The following is a 23537-nucleotide window of genomic DNA, read 5'->3' as shown; positions in this document are numbered from 1 at the left end:
ATACGATAAAATCGGTGGTGGGAAAATTGCGGAATTAGTCAGCCATGTTTAAATGCATTCGCACCATAGATACTAGTTTGGCTAGTAGTAACGCTACACAGTTCAAGTCGTAATAGACTTATTACTTTTAAAGGCCCTACTTTTGTTTTTGCTACTAGTAAGTGGCTTGTGGTCGCAATCTCGCTTTGTGTGCGTACGCATACTGGGACCACTTTTCTAAACGAAATGGTTTTATTGGTTCATCCAAATCGGTTCCATCTATCCATAATTCTTGCATTAGTCTTTTGGCTTGTATCATAATTGGCGAAAGCCATCCTGCGGCGTCGAAAGGTATTGCCACAGAGAATAAAATTTGTCGGTTTTTTAATGCGGATAATGCTGATATTGACTCTGTAGTATATGAAAACTGGTCAGATATCGCAATCAATCTCCAGAGTTTTTGTTCTAATTTCCTTTTCGAATTTAAGGAAATTACTGCCCAACAGATTTTCTTTAAGTATATCCTTTAAGATATTAGGGCGGTCCGCCGTTATCTTTTTGAAGACAACTCCGACCTAAATATTATAATTCAGAATCAAATCGTAGGCACTATGTATTCTTTCAAATCTATCGACTGTGAAGCTCCTTGGATGTGCCTGGTTTACCACCGCACAATTTGCAACTTAGGGTTGGCTTGGCAGTGATCATGATTAGAAATTTAAACCAACCAAAACTGTGCAATGGAACACGTTTGGTGATAAGAAAACTGATGAGCAATGTGATTCCCGCGTTGATATTCAAAGAATTTTAAAGAAATTTAGAGACGAGGAAGTTCTTATTCTTATTTAAATGCCCTTTGAATTTAAACGAATTCAATTCCCGATTCGTCTTGCCTTCGCCATGACGATTACCAAATCACAGGGTCACGTGGCATGTTTACGTGTCGGTAAACCATCCGCTTTATTTGTTCTTGCGCCTGGCAAAAAAACAAAGAATGTCGTTTGCCACAAGTTGCTTGAATGAAAAGAGTTAATCCGAGTGCATCACATGCTACACAACATACTTTATTTTAATCTTTTTTTTTCTGACACGTGTTTGAAGTACTTTATTTTAATTTGTATTCTCTTTCTGTATGTATTGTTGATCATAATTAAATACTTTTATATATCTATCTATGTTCATATTTATTTTGTATCATTGTATTACCTTCATCAGAGCCTAAATTAGTTCAGCTAAAAGATAATACGACATTAATTGACTGTTAGGCGGTACGAAGTTCGCCGGGTCAGTTAGTATATATTGTAAATATTAGATTAACAAATTATTGATTGCCTTAACTTATGCGCTTACATTTGAATACCCATACTCACAACAACCACAAAAAAAAATTAAAGTTCAAGTATTTACGTTCAACGAATTTCCGACATTATCCCTTAGGCTTAATAAAGCAAGTAGCAGGAATGCGTAACAACAAGTAAGCTAAAGGCACAATAACAATTAAAGCTTGAATCTACAGCAAAAAGACAAAAATACAAACATACATATATATACATTCCATCGACAAGCAATACGCAAATTGCATTTACCGATAAATCTTATAAATAAAAATTATCTTATATATTTTTCGTATATAATTACATTCGAATATATTAACATAAGCGCGGTGGATAAAAGCGCCAGCAGAGGAGGCCGATGAAAACGAAGATGATATCGATATTGAAAACTCGGATGGGGAGGATGATGATTTGAACAACATTGCGGGATACCGTGTTGAAAATTCATATTTACATGAAAAAGAGGATGACATTTTAGCATTGCAGAAATTTGCCGAGCATACCGGAGTCGCTTTCATCCCTTACTTGGAGAAATCTTATCCAAATGTTTACAAGAGTATCGAACATCCACAGGAAGACATACGTAACGTGTCAATTGACGCATTGAGCTCCTTCATTGTGGCTCTACACAAACTACAAGATTTGCAAGACGTTTCCAATGCTATTACAATCTTGATACCCAAATTATGCCAAATTATGCATGATGACGAAGAAGTTTCTGTTGTATTGTCTGCACTTGTAGATTTGAGTGATCTTATGAAAAAGTTGAAACAAATCTATTTACCAACGGTTGAACTTCGTGATGTAGTTTTCTCTTGTATAACAGAAGTACTCCAGGGCAAGGTCGCTTGCCAATTTGACGAGTCTACTGGAGATGAAGACGAAGATGCTGAGGAGAGTGAATAGGACGAGGCTATCGGAAAGTGTGCTGGCAATATACTTGGTTATTTATGATCCTTCGAGCCGGAACGGAACAAACAACGAAAGCAAGGCGAAATCAGGCACACAATATACAAGAAAAAGCTTTCAGTTAATTTTCTTATTAGCTGTTTTTATTCAATTATTCTTTGAAAATCATCTGCCAGCTGAGGTAGTACGGAGAATATTGGTGCAATTCACATAACGTTTTGCAAATAATTATATGCAAAAAGTAGAAATTGCGATACATTTCTTTGTATTCACGTGTGAGTTCGGTTATAAGTGCGTCTAAAAAAACGAAGGAACATAAAGCAGTTGGTGCAAAGCCAAATAAGCAAATAATTGGCAACTCGGAATAAGAGTCTTCGGGAACAAAAAGAAATTTTTGGAATCCAAAATGCAGCAAATAATCCAAATTATTACAAATTTTCTTTCTTCGGCTAACGGTGTAATCAAAAAGGCCACCGCTGATTTACAGGAGGCCTACAAGCGTTCTGAGACTGTACCAGCTCTTTGCGAAATTGCCGTCTCGACAATGCAGCCACAGGTGCGTCAATATTCTGTTGCACTACTTAAGAAGCATTTTGCGAAATTGCGTCAATGGAACAAAGTGCCGGTTGAGCAACAGCAAATTATTAAGCAGGGTATGCTTTATGCCCTCATGCAGGAGCAGCAAAAGTCTGGGCGTAAAGCAATTGCTCAAGTTGTTGGTGTTTTGGTGCGTCGCGAAGCCAAAGAGTTTGACTCATGGATGACCGAAGTGCTAAAGTTCACCTACAGCTACTGCTCTTCTACCGATCCTAAGCAAAGCGAGCTAGGTTCGTCTTCATTTCCTATTTTGGCTGATGCGGCCTCTGATCAATTTTTGCAGCACATGGAATCGGTTTCATATTGGAATGGAATGTTCACTGCTGCATTGGTGACCACCGAAGCAACTGGCAATATGGCTACACCTGTTATTTTCAACATTGAAATTGATATGACTTCTTTGGTGCCGTTCACATTGGGCCACAGAACAGCCGAACAAAAGTTGCAGAAGTCCATACCGTTAATTGTTAAATCCCTTCAAGCATTTGCTGTGCAGCCTGAGGTCGACCAATTCGTTTATGTTTTTGATATTCTCGAGAGTATGGCAGATTTAAATGCTAAATTGCTGAACAATCACATAAAAAAGTTGTTGGAGTTCTGCTTGGAGGCAGCAGGTAATGCCCTATTTGATAGCGCTATGCGCATTAAAGTTGCGGGTTACGTTGGCTGGTTCGTTCGCCTTAAGAAAAAACTGATTTTCAAACGAAAGTTGATCGAGCCCATAATTTGAATTGTTTTCAATTTGATGGCAACTGAACCCGAAAACGAAGACGATGATGAAGAATACTTTTTGGGTGAAGACAACTCGAATCCGATGACAACGGCTACTCAAACAATGGACCTTGCACTGAGCGTGCCACCAGAGAAATTGACTCCGCCATTATTGCAACTTTTGGAGCCCGCCTTGGACCCACTGCCACGCCGTGCTGCGTTGGAGGCTATTTGCAACAAATATCTCGAAAGCATGCGATGGAACATCTCTCGGTTTGAGCACCCGCCTTCCCTAAATTCATTTCGTTTTTATCAATTGATTTTACTAGCGGTGAGTGAAATCGAAATTAATTTCTAACTTGGTTATTATGGTGGTATGGCTAAATGACCACTCATTCCCCATCACCATAAGACACTGTCACACCACATTCACCCCTTCAATTCACATCCACATCACCGCACCTACCTCCCTTACATTCCACATCACTACACTATGCACCAACACGCACACATATACAACATCGCCACGATCACACTACCATAAAGCCATCAATCAATAGATATATAAGGGACTACAAAAGCATCCCATACGCTTCTTTTTAGCATCGATTCGCTTACGAGAGAACATCTTTCGATTCGAGCACCCGCTTTCCCAAAATCACTTTGTTTTTATCGACTCATTTTGCTAGCGGTGAGTAAAATTAAAATTAATTTCGTACTTGATTATTTATGGTCCTTCGAGCCCTAGTGAACGGAGCTATGGGCCATTAAACATAAAAGAAAATAATAATTAAATAACGTGAACAAAAAATAATGTGCCAAAAAATGAACAAATAGTGAAAAATAACCGGCTCATTTATTGGAAAACAAATAAAAAAAACCCGTGGAGTGACAAAAAGTGAACAAACAAAAACCAAAAAGGTACAGTGACAGTTATTGGAAATAAAAGAGCAGTGTAATATAAAAAAATATCCAAATATATATATATGTTATTTGCGTACATAAAGAAAATATATGTACGTATATATAAGTATATACATACATACATACATATGCCAAAAGCGAATTTGAGAGTTAAGTGACCGAACATATGTTCGAACACATAAACATACATACATAACATAAAAGTGGAAAAGCGGATAAACTTATTAAATGTCCCAAAAAACAATAAATATAGTTTAAAAAAACTAAATACACACGCTTTTAAAGAATATCGAACTAAAAATTTGAAAATAATTTTAAAAATTAACTTAAACAAATAATATATAAAAAATACTAGTATAATTGAGGAAAAGGCTTAAGGCGCTTTGTGTCATAATTTTCGTATATCGAGCGCTCCACGCTTTTTCCTCAATTATACTAGTATTTTTTATATATTATTTGTTTAAGTTAATTTTGAAAATTATTTTCAACATTTTAGTTCGATATTCTTTAAAAGCGTGTGTATTTAGTTTTTTTAAACTATATTTATTGTTTTTTGGGACATTTAATAAGTTTATCCGCTTTTCCACTTTTATGTTATGTATGTATGTTTATGTGTTCGAACATATGTTCGGTCACTCAACTCTCAAATTCGCTTTTGGCATATGTATGTATGTATGTATATACTTATATATACGTACATATATTTTCTTTATGTACGCAAATAACATATATATATATTTGGATATTTCTTTATATTACACTGCACTTTTATTTCCAATAACTGTCACTGTACCTTTTTGGTTTTTGTTTGTTCACTTTTTGTCACTCCACGGGTTTTTTTTATTTGTTTTCCAATAAATGAGCCGGTTATTTTTCACTATTTGTTCATTTTTTGGCACATTATTTTTTGTTCACGTTATTTAATTATTATTTTCTTTTATGTTTAATGGCCCATAGCTCCGTTCACTAGGGCTCGAAGGACCATAAATAATCAAGTACGAAATTAATTTTAATTTTACTCACCGCTAGCAAAATGAGTCGATAAAAACAAAGTGATTTTGGGAAAGCGGGTGCTCGAACCGAAAGATGTTCTCTCGTAAGCGAATCGATGCTAAAAAGAAGCGTATGGGATGCTTTTGTAGTCCCTTATATATCTATTGATTGATGGCTTTATGGTAGTGTGATCGCGGCGATGTTGTATATGTGTGCGTGTTGGTGCATAGTGTAGTGATGTGGAATGTAAGGGAGGTAGGTGCGGGGATGTGGATGTGAATTGAAGGGGTGAATGTGGTGTGACAGTGTCTTATGGTGATGGGGAATGAGTGGTCATTTAGCCATACCACCATAATAACCAAGTACGAAATTAATTTCGATTTCACTCACCGCTAGTAAAATCAATTGATAAAAACGAAATGAATTTAGGGAAGGCGGGTGCTCAAACCGAGAGATGTTCCATCGCATGCTTTCGAGATATTTGTTGCAAATAGCCTCCGAGCATCCTTAGACTATAACGGCCATGCTTAAGTAGGCAGCACGGCGTGGCAGTGGGTCCAAGGCGGGCTCCAAAAGTTGCAATAATGGCGGAGTCAATTTCTCTGGTGGCACGCTCAGTGCAAGGTCCATTGTTTGAGTAGCCGTTGTCATCGGATTCGAGTTGTCTTCACCCAAAAAGTATTCTTCATCATCGTCTTCGTTTTCGGGTTCAGTTGCCATCAAATTGAAAACAATTCAAATTATGGGCTCGATCAACTTTCGTTTGAAAATCAGTTTTTTCTTAAGGCGAACGAACCAGCCAACGTAACCCGCAACTTTAATGCGCATAGCGCTATCAAATAGGGCATATATACATATTCAACAATTTAGCATTTAAATCTGCCATACTCTCGAGAATATCAAAAACATAAACGAATTGGTCGACCTCAGGCTGCACAGCAAATGCTTGAAGGGATTTAACAATTAACGGTATGGACTTCTGCAACTTTTGTTCGGCTGTTCTATGGCCCAATGTGAACGGCACCAAAGAAGTCATATCAATTTGAATGTTGAAAATAACAGGTGTAGCCATGTTGCCAGTTGCTTGGGTGGTCACCAATGCAGCAGTGAACATTCCATTCCAATATGAAACCGATTCCATGTGCTGCAAAAATTGATCAGAGGCCGCATCAGCCACAATAGGAAATGAAGACGAACCTAGCTCGCTTTGCTTAGGATCGGTAGAAGAGCAGTAGCTGTAGGTGAACTTTAGCACTTCGGTCATCCATGAGTCAAACTCTTTGGCTTCGCGACGCACCAAAACACCAACAAACTGAGCAATTGCTTTACGCCCAGACTTTTGCTGCTCCTGCATGAGGGCATAAAGCATACCCTGCTTAATAATTTGCTGTTGCTCAACCGGCACTTTGTTCCATTGACGCAATTTCGCAAAATGCTTCTTAAGTAGTGCAACAGAATATTGACGCACCTGTGGCTGCATTGTCGAGACGGCAATTTCGCAAAGAGCTGGTACAGTCTCAGAACGCTTGTAGGCCTCCTGTAAATCAGCGGTGGCCTTTTTGATTACACCGTTAGCCGAAGAAAGAAAATTTGTAATAATTTGGATTATTTGCTGCATTTTGGATTCCAAAAATTTCTTTTTGTTCCCGAAGACTCTTATTCCGAGTTGCCAATTATTTGCTTATTTGGCTTTGCACCAACTGCTTTATGTTCCTTCGTTTTTTTAGACGCACTTATAACCGAACTCACACGTGAATACAAAGAAATGTATCGCAATTTCTACTTTTTGCATATAATTATTTGCAAAACGTTATGTGAATTGCACCAATATTCTCCGTACTACCTCAGCTGGCAGAGGATTTTCAAAGAATAATTGAATAAAAACAGCTAATAAGAAAATTAACTGAAAGCTTTTTCTTGTATATTGTGTGCCTGATTTCGCCTTGATTTCGTTGTTTGTTTGTTCCGTTCCACTTTCCGATAGCCTCGTCCTATTCACTCTCCTCAGCATCTTCGTCTTCATCTCCAGTAGACTCGTCAAATTGGCAAGCGACCTTGCCCTGGAGTACTTCTGTTATACAAGAGAAGACTACATCACGAAGTTCAACCGAAAATAATAATTAAATAACGTGAACAAAAAATAATGTGCCAAAAAATGAACAAATAGTGAAAAATAACCGGCTCATTTATTGGAAAACAAATAAAAAAAACCCGTGGAGTGACAAAAAGTGAACAAACAAAAACCAAAAAGGTACAGTGACAGTTATTGGAAATAAAAGTGCAGTGTAATATAAAGAAATATCCAAATATATATATATGTTATTTGCGTACATAAAGAAAATATATGTACGTATATATAAGTATATACATACATACATACATATGCCAAAAGCGAATTTGAGAGTTGAGTGACCGAACATATGTTCGAACACATAAACATACATACATAACATAAAAGTGGAACAGCGGATAAACTTATTAAATGTCCCAAAAAACAATAAATATAGTTTAAAAAAACTAAATACACACGCTTTTAAAGAATATCGAACTAAAAATTTGAAAATAATTTTAAAAATTAACTTAAACAAATAATATATAAAAAATACTAGTATAATTGAGGAAAAGGCTTAAGGCGCTTTGTGTCATAATTTTCGTATATCGAGCGCTCCACGCTTTTTCCTCAATTATACTAGTATTTTTTATATATTATTTGTTTAAGTTAATTTTTAAAATTATTTTCAACATTTTAGTTCGATATTCTTTAAAAGCGTGTGTCTTTAGTTTTTTTAAACTATATTTATTTTCAACTTTTTAGTTCGATATCTTTAAAAGCGTGTTTTTTTAATTTTTTTATTTTAAACTATATTTATTGTATATTAATTGATAGTTGTTCGATAGCCATCGCAACACTAATCTCACTTTCAGTAAATATTGAAAACAAAGTATTTTGCATAAAAATTTTTATTTTCATGTTATGATTCTTTCAAACAATTTTTTTTAAGCTATTGAATAGCTTTCACCGCGGGCTTTGAGCGCGGTACCGAATCAAAAAATTCCGCAACCAAACTAAACCCAACACGATTACAAAGTATGCGCAAAATGTTTGCATACTTTTAGGCATATTTTGACATCTCAAACGGAACAAATCAACTGAACAGATAGAACAAAAATAATAATATCTAAGATAAAAAATTTTAATGCCAGACCAAAATATGGAATTTAATAAAAAATAAATTATTCAATATTCGGATTCATAATATACTAATATTATGTAACGTTATTATTTGGTAAATAGCTACCCCACCTTTTGGAATAGTATCTCGTTTGAATTGAACAATACAATTGAAATTAGGTATTTTAATCGGATTATCAATGGTAACAAATTTCCACTTATCTTCGGTGGCGTTTTCAACATCAACTTCGCTGATAATAAGTCAGAGCGGTTGACAACTTTCCTTTCGGAAAGATTGAATTTGAAAATGAATATTGATATTGATTTGATAATGAATAACTTCTCATTTATTCAATTCTTGTTTATTTTTTATTAAATTCCATATTTTGATCTGCCATTAAAAAATTTTATCCTAAATATCATAATTTTTGTTCTGTCTGTTCAGTTGATTTGTTCCGATTGAGATGTCAAAATATGCCTAAAAGTATGCAAACATTTTGCGCATACTTTGTAATCGAGTTTAGTTTAGTTACAAACAGACATACAAGTGAAACTAATATAAGCGTGTTAAAAAGGAAGTGATTTTGGGAAAGCGGGTGCTCGAACCGAAAGATGTTCTCTCGTAAGCGAATCGATGCTAAAAAGAAGCGTACGGGATCCTTTTGTAGTCCCTTATATATCTATTGATGGCTTTATTGTAGTCTTATCGTGGTGATGTTGTATGTGTTGCGTGTTGGTGCATTGTGTAGTGATGTGAAATATATGGTAAGTAGGAGTGGTGAGGTGGATGTGAATTGATGTGGTGAATGAATAATAACCAAGTACAAAATTAATTTTGATTTAACTCACCGCAAGTAAAATCAGTTGATAAAAACGAAGTGAATTTAGAGAAGGCGGGTGCTCGAATCGAAAGATCTTCCATCGCTGGTCGCCTGGTTTAAAGATATTAGTTGCAAATAGCCTCCGAGCATCCTTCGGCTATAGCGGCAATGCTTAAGTAGGCAGCACGACGTCGCAGTGGGTCCTGACCCTGCAAGGCAGGCTAAAAAAGTTGCAATAATGGCGGAATTAATTTCTCTGGTGGCACGCTCAGTGCAAGCAGATCCATTGTTTGAGTAGCCGTTGTCATCGGATTCGAGCTGTCTTGACCCAAAAAGTACTCTTCATCGTCGTCTTCGTTTTCGGGTTCAGTTGCCATCTAATTGAAAACAACTCGAATAATGAGCTCGATCCACTTTTGTTTGATAATCAATTTTTTCTTAAAGCGCACCAACGAGCCAACGTAAGCCACGGCTTTAATGCGCACAGCGCTATCAAATAGGGCATTACTTGCTGTTTCCAAGCAGAACTTCAACAACATTTTGATGTGATTGTTCAGCAATTAAGCATTCAAATCTGCCATACTCTTGAAAATTTCAAAAGCATGAACAAATTGATCGAGCTCAAATTTAACAATTAACGGTATGGACTTCTGCAGCATTTGTTCGGCTGTGTTGTGACCCAATGTGAACGGCACCAAATAAGTCATACCAGTTACAATGTTGAAAACCATAAATAACCAAGTATATTGCCAGCACCCTCTACGATAGCCTCATCGTATTCGCTCAAGCTCAACCTTTGGAAGAGAGATTTGCTTCAACTCTTTTAAAAGATCACCCAAACCTACAAGTGCAGACAACACAAAAGAAACTTCTTCGTCATCATTCACAATTTGACCCAACTTGGGTATTTAAATTGTAATAGCATTGGAAACGCCTTGCAAATCTTGTTGTTTGTATAGAGCAACAATGAACGAGTTCAATGCGTCAATTGACACTTTACGTATGTCTTTCTGTGGATGACCGACCATCTTGTAAACATTTTGATAAGATTTCTCCAAGTAAGGAATGAAAGCGACTCCGGTATGCTCGGCAAATTCCTTCAATGCTAAAATGGCCTCCTCTTTTTCATCTAAATGAATTTTCAACACGGTATCCCGCAATGTTGTCCAACTCATCATCCTTCCCATCCGATTTTTCAATATTGATATCGTCTTCGTTTTCATCGGCCTCCTCTGCTGCCGCTGATACTCCATCATCGTCTTTAAATGCTGGTACAACCTTCTCTGTAGAGAGTATAGAATCAAATATGCATTCAATCACCTTCGGGAAAACGGAGGCCAGCTCCTCATTTACCACCTCAACCAATAAGGCAATCAAATTAAAAAGAGCACAACGTGCATCGAGATCCTTAGCCTTCTCGAGTAAATTCAAAGCGAACGTCATGGTATCTGTGGCGAACGGCATGAAGCTTTGCTTGCCGAACGTGCGAGCCAAGGCAGCATGAGTGTCGATAGCCTATGGACGCAGACTGATAATACCCTCTTTTTCTGTTGGAGCCAAATATGATCGCAGACGAACCGAATTGTTGGGATTCAGAGCCTCGAATAAAATTTTAATAAGCACCGACAAATATGGCTTCATTTCGTCTTCCAAATTATCACAAAACGTTTCTAGCGCATACAACATACGATCAATGTGTTTGGCTTCAGCGCCGCCCCTTCGAGATTCATTGCAGAGCTGATGCAAAAATTCGCAAAGTATAGGTAGGTTTTGTGATGCGAATTTGGTGATGTCTGATTGTAAATGTTCGGAGAATTGTCCCAGCGCAAAGAAGGCTGCATTACGAACAAGTATTAGGTCGGTGATGCCTACTTTAACAGTATTCATAATAGCCATGCTTAAGTAGGCAGCACGACGTGGTAGTGGGTCCTGATCCATTAAGGCGGGCTCCAAAAGTTGCACGCTCAATGCAAGCAGATCCATTGTTTGAGTAGCCGTTGTCATCGGGTTCGAGTTGTCTTCAGCCAAAAATTATTCTTCATCATCGTCTTCGGGTTCAGTTGCCATCAAATTGAAAACCACTCGAATTATTGGCTCGCTCAACTTGTGGTGGATAATCAATTTTTTCTTAAGTCGCACCAACCAGCCAGCATAAGCAGAACTCCAACAATAATTTGATGTGATTGTTCAACAATTTAGCATTCAAATCTGCCATACTCTCGAGAACATCAAAAGTATGAACAAATTGATCGACCTCAGCCTGCAAATGCTTGAAGGGATTTAGCAATTAACGGTATGGACTTCTGCAACGTTTGTTTGGCTGTGTTGTGACCCAATGTGAACGGCACCAAAGAAGTCATACTAGCTAGTATGTTGAAAATAACAGGTGTAGTTGCTTCGGTGGCCACCAGTGCAGCAGTGAAAATTTCGCAAATCGGTTTCATATGCTGCAAAAATTGATCCGGGGTCGCAGCAGCCAAAATAGCAAATGTAGAACCTAGCTCGCTTTGCTTAAGATCGGCCGAAGAGCAATAGCTGTAGATGAGCTTTAGCACTTCGCTCATCCGTGAGTCAGACTTTTTGGCTTCGTGACGCACCAAAACACCGAAAAATTGAGCATTAAGTATACCCTGCTTAACAATTTGCTGTTACTCAACCGGTACTTTGTTCCATTGACGCAATTTTGGTCAGTGCTTCTTAAGTAGTACAGCAGAATATTGGCGCACCTGTTGCTCCGGTGCCGAGACGGCAATTTCACAAAGAGCTGGTACAGTCTCAGGATCATTATCCGAAGTAAGCAAATTTGTAATAATTTGGATCATTTGCTGCATTTTGGATTCTAAAAATTGATTTCTCTTTGAAAGACTCTTATTCCACTTTTTTTCGCTCTTTTCGCGAAATTTGTGTGCATGTAAACAAATATGAAAGTACCTATTATAATTATTAATTTGTCTACATGCACATATATATGTAACTCATTGTTTGATGCGAAATCTCCGTTGCCACGGACAACCAATGGTCGAAGCTCACGTTTTTTGTTTTCTTGTCAAAAAGTCACTATGACGAAGGACTGACGCGACAACAAAGCGTCACAACATTGTGTTGTTGGTAAAAATCCGACTTATGCTGAATAAAAATAACGAAGGGCCGCCGATTGTCACCGTTTCCCTTGTCGCTCTAACAGCTTTGCCTACAAATCGTCGTAAATATGTATGGTTATATAATATATGAGCATGCATACATATTGACGCAGATTTTGTCGTAGAAAAATATTTTAAAATTGAAAAATGTTTTAAAATTGAAAAATATGTAGGTTTTTGTATCCATTATTTGTGTGGCAATGTCATAAGCACATATGTATGTATGTACATATAGAGCAGTGCGCGCAAATGTTATTACTGATAAATGATAATAACTGGATTTGAATTTTAATTGTACTTACATAAGTACATACATATGCTTTAAATCATGAAAGGTGTGATTTGCTTATATTACTATTTAAATATATTAAGATTTTTAAAATATTATGTTAGTATGTTATATACTTATGTATGTATGTACATATATAGTAAAGCATAGCAGATACATATACATATATATGTACTTATATGAAAGTATTTCATATTATCAAACATAAGCAATATTTAAAAAGCAACAGCAAATATTCTTTTGAAGTAATATATTTTAATTAAAATGTAATAAATTTTTCATGATATCATAGATATTCAGAAAAGGAATTTCATATCTATGAATATGATTGCATATAAATGTAAAAAAATATAAGCTAACATGCGGCTGTAATATCAATGCAAACTTCTGAGCATAATTTACATTCAGTGCTCAGCTCTGTTCACGTGCCACTGTTAAAATTTCTGCTCAACTACTGTAATAATCTACATTCTCTGATACAAGTAAACAAGAAAAAGCTGTCAGTAAATTTTCTTATTAGCTAATTTTTGAAAATCATTTTTTGAAAATCATCTGCCTAGTGAAGAAGTACGGAGAATACTGGTGCAATTCACATAACTTTTTTCAAATAATTATATGCAAAAAGCAGAAATTGTGTTACATTCCTTTGTACTCACGTGTGATTTCGGTTATATTTGCGTGTAGAAGACGAAAGAACATAAAGCAATTGGCACAAAGCAAGATAAGCAAATAATTGGCAACTTTTTAAGCGTGTAATTTTAGCGAAAAGAGCGAAAAAAATGGAATAAAAGTCTTTGAAAACAGAAATCAATTTTTAGAATCCAAAATGCAGCAAATGATCCAAATTATTACAAATTTGCTTACTTCGGATAACGATCCTGAGACAGTACCAGCTCTTTGTGAAATTGCCGTCTCGGCACCGGAGCAACAGGTGCGTCAATATTCTGCTGTACTACTTAAGAAGTGCTGCCCAAAATTGCGTCTATGGAACAAAGTACCGGCTGAGCAACAGCAAATTATTAAGCAGGGTATGCTTAATGCGCAATTGTGCTAACGCTCATCTACAGCTATTGCTCTTCGGCCGATCTTAAGCAAAGCGAGCTAGGTTCTACATTTGCTATTTTGGCTGCTGCGACCCCGGATCAATTTTTGCAGCATATGAAATCGATTTGCGAAATGTTCACTGCTGCACTGGTGGCCACCGAAGTAACTACACCTGTTATTTTCAACATACTAGCCAGTATGACTTCTTTGGTGCCGTTCACATTGGGTCACAACACAGCCAAACAAACGTTGCAGAAGTCCATACCGTTAATTGTTAAATCCCTTCAAGCATTTGCTGTGCAGGCTGAGGTCGATCAATTTGTTCATACTTTTGATGTTCTCGAGAGTATGGCAGATTTGAATGCTAAATTGCTGAACAATCACATCAAATTGTTGTTGGAGTTCTGCTTATGCTGGCTGGTTGGTGCGACTTAAGAAAAAATTGATTATCCAACACAAGTTGATCGCGCCAATAATTCGAGTGGTTTTCAATTCGATGGCAACTGAATCCGAAGGCGAAGACGATGGTTAAGAATAATTTTTGGGTGAAGACATCTCGAACCCGTTGACAACGGCTACTCAAACAATGGATCTGCTTGCATTGAGCGTGTAACTTTTGGAGCCCGCCTTGATGGATCAGTCCATAGGCTATCGACACTCATGCTGCCTTGGCTCGCACGATCGGCAAGCAAAGCTTCATATCGTTCGCCACAGATACCATGACGTTCGCTTTGAATTTACTCGAGAAGGCTAAGGATCTCGATGTACGTTGTGCTCTTTTTAATTTGATTGCCTTATTGGTTGGGGTGGTAAATGAGGAGCTGTCCTCCGTTTTCCCGAAGGTGATTGAATGCATGTTTGATTCTATACTCCCTACAGAGAAGGTTGTACCACAATTTAAACCCGATGATGGAGTATCAGCGGCAGCAGAGGATTCCGATGAAAACGAAGACGATATCAATATTGAAAAATCGGATGGGAAGGATGATGAGTTGGACAACATTGCGGGATACCGTGTTGAAAATTCATTTAGATGAAAAAGAGGAGGCCATTTTAGCATTGAAGGAATTTGCCGAGCATACCGGAGTCGCTTTCATTCCTTACTTCGAGAAATCTTATCAAAATGTTTACAAGATGGTCGGTCATCCACAGAAAGACATACGTAAAGTGTCAATTGACGCATTGAACACGTTCACTGTTGCTCTATACAAACAACAAGATTTGCAAGGCGTTTCCAATGCTATTACAATTTAAATACCCAAGTTGTATACTTGGTTATTTATGGTTTTCAACATTGTAACTGGCATGACTTATTTAGTGCCGTTCACATTGGGTCACAACACAGCCAAACAAACGTTGCAGAAGTCCATACCGTTAATTGCTAAATCCTTTAAAGCATTTGCAGGCTGAGGTCGATCAATTTGTTCATACTTTTGATGTTCTCGAGAGTATGGCAGATTTGAATGCTAAATTGCTCAACAATCACATCAAATTATCGTTGGAGTTCTGCTTATGCTGGCTGGTTGGTGCGACTTAAGAAAAAATTGATTATCCACCACAAGTTGATCGAGCCAATAATTCGAGTGGTTTTCAATTTGATGGCAACTGAACCCGAAGACGATGATGAAGAATAATTTTTGGCTGAAGACAACTCGAACCCGATGACAACGGCTACTCAAACAATGGATCTGCTTGCATTGAGCGTGCAACTTTTGGAGCCCGCCTTAATGGATCAGGACCCACTACCACGTCGTGCTGCCTACTTAAGCATGGCTATTATGAATACTGTTAAAGTAGGCATCACCGACCTAATACTTGTTCGTAATGCAGCCTTCTTTGCGCTGGGACAATTCTCCGAACATTTACAATCAGACATCACCAAATTCGCATCACAAAACCTACCTATACTTTGCGAATTTTTGCATCAGCTCTGCAATGAATCTCGAAGGGGCGGCGCTGAAGCCAAACACATTGATCGTATGTTGTATGCGCTAGAAACGTTTTGTGATAATTTGGAAGACGAAATGAAGCCATATTTGTCGGTGCTTATTACAATTTTATTCGAGGCTCTGAATCCCAACAATTCGGTTCGTCTGCGATCATATTTGGCTCCAACAGAAAAAGAGGGTATTATCAGTCTGCGTCCATAGGCTATCGACACTCATGCTGCCTTGGCTCGCACGTTCGGCAAACAAAGCTTCATGCCGTTCGCCACAGATACCATGACGTTCGCTTTGAATTTACTCGAGAAGGCTAAGGATCTCGATGTACGTTGTGCTCTTTTTAATTTGATTGCCTTATTGGTTGAGGTGGTAAATGAGGAGCTGGCCTCCGTTTTCCCGAAGGATTGAATGCATATTTGATTCTATACTCTCTACAGAGAAGGTTGTACCAGCATTTAAACCCGATGATGGAGTATCAGCGGCAGCAGAGGATTCCGATGAAAACGAAGACGATATCAATATTGAAAAATCGGATGGGAAGGATGATGAGTTGGACAACATTGCGGGATACCGTGTTGAAAATTCATTTAGATGAAAAAGAGGAGGCCATTTTAGCATTGAAGGAATTTGCCGAGCATACCGGAGTCGCTTTCATTCCTTACTTCGAGAAATCTTATCAAAATGTTTACAAGATGGTCGGTCATCCACAGAAAGACATACGTAAAGTGTCAATTGACGCATTGAACACGTTCATTGTTGCTCTATACAAACAACAAGATTTGCAAGGCGTTTCCAATGCTATTAAAATTTAAATACCCAAGTTGTATACTTGGTTATTTATGGTTTTCAACATTGTAACTGGCATGACTTATTTAGTGCCGTTCACATTGGGTCACAACACAGCCCTATTTGATAGCGCTGTGCGCATTAAAGCCGTGGCTTACGTTGGCTCGTTGGTGCGCTTTAAGAAAAAATTGATTATCAAACAAAAGTTGATCGAGCTCATTATTCGAGTTGTTTCCAATTTGATGGCAACTGAACCCGAAAACGAAGACGATGATGAAGAGTACTTTTTGGGTCAAGACAGTTCGAATCCGATGACAACGGCTACTCAAACAATGGATCTGCTTGCACTGAGCGTGCCACCAGAGAAATTGATTCCGCAGTTATTGCAACTTTTTTTAGCCCGCCTTGCAGGGTCAGGACCCACTGCCACGTCGTGCTGCCTACTTAAGCATTGCCGCTATAGCCGAGGGATGCTCGGAGGCTATTTGCAACTAATATCTTGAAACCAGACGACCAGCGACGGAAGATCTTTTGATTCGAGCACCCGCCTTCTCTAACTTCACTTCGTTTTTATCAACTGATTTTACTTGCGGTGAGTTAAATCAAAATTAATTTTGTACTTGGTTATTATTCATTCACCACATCAATTCACATCCACATCACCACACCTACTTACCATACATTTCACATCACTACACCATGCGCCAACACGCAACATATACAACATCGCCACGATCACACTACCATAAAGCCATCAATAGATATATAAGGGACAACAAAAGGATCCTGTACGCTTCTTTATAGCATCGATTCACTTACGAGAGAACATCTTTCGGTTCGAGCACCCGCTTTCCCAAAATCACTTCGTTTTTATCAACTGATTTTACTAGCGGTGAGTGAAATCAAAATTAATTTCGTACTTGGTTATTTATGATCCTTCGAGCCCTAGTGAACGGAACTATGGGTCATTAAACATTAAAGAAAAAAAAAATAATAATAATTAAATAACGTGAACAAAAAATAACAACATGAATAAAAAATAATGTGGCAAAAAATGAACAAACAGTGAATAAAACATAGGCGCATTTATTGGAAAAAACAAAACAGGTGCAGTGGTAAAGGTGCGGTGCCAAGAAGTGAACATTCAGTGAAAACAAAAAACCAAAAAGGTGCAGTGACAGTTATTGGATAAAACAGTGCAGTGTTATATAAAGAGATATATAAATATATATATATGTTATATGTGTACATAGAGAAAATATATGTACCTATATATATATACATACATGCCTACATAGGCAAAAGGTGAATTTGTGAGTTGAGTGACCGAAGATATGTTCGAACACATACACATACATATATAACATAAAAGTAGAAAAGCGGCAAAACATATTAAATGTGCAAAAAAAAAAAAACATAAAATCAAAAAATACTGAAACTCAAAAACAAAAAATCTAAACTCGCCGTGAAACCCAAAAATATACAAAAACAAGTAAGGAAGGGCTAAGTTCGGATGTAACCGAACATTTTATACTCTCGCAAAGTCAAATGGTATACTCGTTTGAGATTTCTTTGTGGATTGACGGAATATTTTCGGTAGAAGGTCAATTATAGGCACTGGGGTCCACATATTTAGTACTTAGGGGCTTGAAGAGTTTTGCTTCGATTTAGACAATTTTTGGTCACAAGATGGCATACTTTAAACGTATTATTCACGCAAAGTTTTACCCCGATATAATCATTGTTGCTTGATATGCATATTGGAAAGTGAAAGAATCAGATGGAATTGAAAATGGTATTATATGGGAAATATACATGGTTGTAGTCCGATTTCGCTCATTTTCGCACTATAACATAGAAATATGAAAAGAACGTTATGCACCGAATTTGATAAAAATCGGTTAAGCAGATCCCAATATATGGGTTTTCACCTAAAATTGGGTGGTGCCACGCTCACTGACTAATTTTGAACGCGGTTCCTATAAAGTCATCTCATACCATCCCAGAGATAAAATTTAACGTCTGTGGCGAGTTTAGTGCTTGGCTTATCGCGCTTTTAGTATTTTTCAACAGTACCGTTATATGGGGAGTGGGCGGAGTTGTCACCCGAATTCACTCATTTTCACACTGTAGGTAGAGGTACTAAAAACATTTGCTTTCAGTGAATTTTGTTATTATAGCATTAGCGGTTTCGGAGATATACACATTAATCCTATTAGGGGCGGGACCACGGTCACTTTAAAAAAAAATTTTAACTGCAGATGCCCCTCGCTATTGTGATCCTGTATAGCAAATAAGAGTCTTGTATCATGTTGTGGATCTTAGTTATGGCAATTTATTTGTTTTTGAATAATGGCGTTTTGTGGGCGTGGCAGTGGTCCGATTGAGCCCATCTGCAATACCAACGGTCTCACGGACGGACGGACGGACAGACGGACAGGTAGTCAGCCGGATTTCAACTCGTCTCTTCATCCTGATCATTTATATATATATAACCCTATATCTAACTCGATTAATTTTAGGTGATACAAACAACCGTTAGGTGAACAAAACTATTATACACTGTAGCAACAGGTTGCGAGAGTATAAAAAAGACATTAACAATCAAACACGGGAGCGAGATTCACAACAAAATACACAATATATACAGCAGCAAAAACACAGAGAGAGAGCTGCACTACAGGCATCGGAACAGCAGGCGTTAAGCAAAAAAAGGGAAAACCCCCTTGAGGCGAGACAATGTAAGTGTATCGTTTTAAGTTTTTTATTAATTATGTATGTATGTTTGTAGAACCTGTATACCGTTAAAACTATGAAAATCCGTTTTATAAGGTTGAAAACACGCGTATGGAAACATTGAAGGAAAATATAAAAACTAAAAATTTGAGTATTATATACTTATATTTTTCCTAACTTTAACGGAAAATTGCAAAAAACCAATACATAAAAAATTAAAAAATTGGGGTGATTATACTTATATACATATGTACTTATACAATACTTGTATTTACATATACATATATATATATCTATATTATATTAACAAATTAACATTTTGTCAATGACCTTTTCCATCTTTAAGGCAGCATCATAATCCCACGTTCATAAAACTTCTGGTTTTTATTTGCAAATAACTAAATCAGGTACGATTTGACATCATCATCATTATTGAAATTTTTCCCAATCAAGGAGCCTTGTTAAGATCGAAAGAAAAAGTAATTCGATGGTGCAAGGTCAGGACTATATGGTGGATGTGGCAAAACATCCTAACCAAGCTGCAATAATTTTTGCCGAGTGACCAAAGATGTGTGTGGACTTGGCTGGTATTGTTGTAAGAAACCCATTTTTCATCGCCAGTTATCATTTGTTTTAAAAATGGATAATTTTCATTAAGTTTCTTTAACAAATCACAACTGTTAATGCGTTGCGTTAAATGCGTTTCTTTCAGTTCGCGAAACCTGAAACTTCTTTGTAACCTCGCGTGTTATACTGTGACGATCCGAATCGATTATTGCTTTGATCAGGTCGTCATCAACTTCAACTGGACGACCAGAGCGTTTTTCATCTTTGTGTGAAAAATCACCAGAATGAAATTTGGCAAACCAATTTTGACACTGCCGTTCTTTTATGGTTGCTTCGCCATAAAGAGCACATAACTCTTTGGGAACTTGTGGTGTGTTTTTCCCTTTTTCGAAAATAAAAACGCAAAATATGACGAAAATGTTCCTTTTGAACCGCGTTTGAAAACTACGCAACCGATCGAACTTTTTTTTACTGATTGATAGCTGAATTACCAACTATCAAATAACGAAATGTGTTTTACATTTGGACTACGCCAGCAAACCTAAAAATTCAACTGAAGCCATCTATGAGTGAAATCCGCAATTTCATAGTTGCCAACCCAATGCAATAATTATCTCATCGTTATTATTAAAAAGTGGTGCAGCACCCTTCCATTACTGATTTCCTAATGTAATAGAAGGGCTCTCCTGAACAAATACAATAGCTTCAATAAATTGATCAAAAATTTTACCTCTTATGTAAATCTCTTATCTTACAGAAACCAACTTTATGGAATTCATAATTATTGGCTCAAAATTATTGGTTCATTAGGAGGGCTCAACCAATCTTCCCTACGAAAATTAATGGCATTTTCATCAGTTAACCATTTAGGGTGAATAGTGAATCAATGTGACTTATATAATTTTCCTTCTACACTTTCTTCAGTCTAATCTTTATATTCAATAATTTTAAATATTCCTTATTAATCAATTAGCACACAACAACCCCAAAATAAACAAGTAAGGAAGGGCTAAGTTCGGATGTAACCGAACATTTACGGTTCCTATAAAGTCATCTCATACCATCCCAGAGATAAAATTTAACGTCTCTGGCGTGTTTGGTGCTTGGCTTATCGCGCTTTTAGTATTTTTTAACAGTAACGTTATATAAAGAGTGGCCGGGCTTGTCACCCGATTTCACCCTATGGTTCTAAAACCATATGCTTTTAGTGAATTTGGCTATTACAGCTTTAGTGGTTTAGGAGACATGTACATTAAACTTATTAGGGGCAGGACCACGCCCACTTAAAAAAAAATTTAACTGCAGATGCAGGGAGGGGCTGTGATCCTGTTTACCAAATAACACTATTGTATCTTATTGCGGAGCTTAGTTATTGCAATTTATTTGTTTTTGATTATTGGCGATTTGTGGGCGTGACAGTGGTCCGATTACGCCCATCTGCAATATCAACCGTCTTACGGTACTAAGAAAAATGTCAATCAAGTTTCATAAAGATATCTCAATTTTAACTCAAGTTAGAGCTTGCACGGACGGACGGACAGTCACCCGGATTTCAACTCGTCTCTTTATCCTGATTATTTATATATATATAACCCTATATCTAACTCGATTAGTTTTAGGTGATACCAACAACCGTTAGGTGAACAAAACTATTATACTCTGTAGCAACAGGTTGCGAGAGCAACAGGTTAACATAAGCGCAGTCGGTAAAAGCGCCATAAGAGTGAAAACTCAGATGTGGAGGATGATGATTTGAACCTCATTGCGAGATACAGTGTTGAAAATTCATATTGAGTTGAAAAAGAGGAGGCCATTTTAGCATTGAAGAAATTTACCGTACATACCAGAGTCGCTTTCATGCCTTACTTGGAGAAATCTTATCAAAATGTTTACAAGATGATCGATCATCCATAGGAAGATATACGTAAAGCGTCGATTGACGCATTGAAATCTTCGATTGTGGCTCTATACAAACTACAAGATTTGCAAGGCGTTTACAATGCTATTACAATTATGATACCCAAATTGGGTCAAATTATGCATCATGACGAAGAAGTTTCTGTTGTACTCTTTGTCCAATTTGACGAGTTTACTGGAGATGAAGACTAAGACGCTGAATAGAGCGAATATGATGAGACTATCGTAGAGGGTGCTGGCAATATACTTGGTTATATATGGTCCTTCGAGCCGGAACGGATAAAACAACGAAACAAGGCGCAATCAGTCACATATTTGGATCACAATTCGAATAATTTTTTGGGCAATATACAAGAAAAAGCTTTAAGTAAATTTGCTTATTAGCTATTTGTATTCTATCATTCAAAAGTAGAAATTGCGATAAATTTTTTTGTATTCACGTGTGAGTTCGGTTATATGTGCGTCTAAAAAAACGAAGCAACATAAAGCAGTTGGCGCAAAGCAAGAGAAGCAAATAATTGGGAAATTTGTAAGCGTGTAATTTAAGCGAAAAGAGCGAAAAACTACTGGAATAAGTGTCTTTGGGAACAGAAAGCAATTTTTGGAATTCAAAATGCAGTAAATGATCCAAATTATTACAAATTTACTTTCTTCGGCTAACGATGTAATCAAAAAGGCCACCGCTGATTTGCAGGAGGCTTACAAGCATTCTGGGAATGTCCCAGCTATTTGCGAAATTGCCGTCTCGACAATGAAGCCACAGGTGCGTCAATATTCTGTTGCACTACTTAAGAAGCATTTAGCGAAATTGCGTCAATGGAACAAAGTGGCGGTTGACCAACAGCAAATTATTAAGCAGGGTATGCTTAATGCCCTCATGCAGGAGAAACAAAAGTCTGTACGTAAGGTTATTGCTCAATTTCTTGATGGTTTTGTGCGTCACGAAGCCAAAGAGTCTGATTCATGGATGAGCGAAGTGATAAAGTTCATCTACAGCTACTGTTCTTTTACCGATCCTAAAAAAAGCGAGCTAGATTCATCTACATTTACTATTTTGGCCTTATACCTAGTCACAATAAACGAGCCTAATACGTCTATTGACACTTTACGATAATATTTCTCAAAGTAAGGGATGAACGGTACTCCATCTTTTCATCTAAATATGCATTTTTAACACTGTATCCCGCAATGTTGTCCATATAATTATCCTCCCCATCCGAGTTATCATTATCGATATCATCTTGCTTGAAGAAACGAAGTGAATTTAGAGAAGGCGGGTGCTCGAACCAAGAGATTCCGTCGCATGGTTTCGAGATATTTGTTGCAAGTAGCCTCCGAGCATCCTTCGGCTATAGCGGCCATGCCTAAGTAGGAAACACAATGTGGCAGTGGGTATCAAAAGCATGAACAAATTGATCGACCTCAGGCTGCAAAGCAAATGCTTGAAAAAATTTAGCAATTAACGGTATGGACTTCTGCAGCGTTTATTCAGCTGTGTTGGGACCCAATGTGAACGGCACCAAATAAGTCATACCAGTTACAATGTTGAAAACCATAAATAACCAAGTATATTGCCAGCACCCTCTACGATAGCCTCATCGTATTCGCTCCTCGTCAAATTGGTAAGCGACCTTGCCCTGGAGCACGTCCATTATACAAGAGAAGACAACATCAC

At 37.4% G+C, this 23537-nt stretch overlaps 2 pseudogenes; one reads left to right on the top strand and one right to left on the bottom strand.

Moving 5' to 3' along the window:
* Window positions 1–2628: 2628 nt before the first annotated feature.
* LOC138858276 (importin-4-like) lies at window positions 2629–22246 on the top strand (annotated as a pseudogene).
* On the bottom strand, window positions 7292–12271 carry LOC138858260 (importin-4-like; annotated as a pseudogene).
* Window positions 22247–23537: the final 1291 nt, after the last annotated feature.

This window comes from Bactrocera oleae, chromosome Y (genome assembly GCF_042242935.1).
Source record: "Bactrocera oleae isolate idBacOlea1 chromosome Y, idBacOlea1, whole genome shotgun sequence".
Lineage (NCBI taxonomy): Eukaryota > Metazoa > Arthropoda > Insecta > Diptera > Tephritidae > Bactrocera > Bactrocera oleae.
This window is presented reverse-complemented; position numbering and strand designations above follow the sequence as displayed.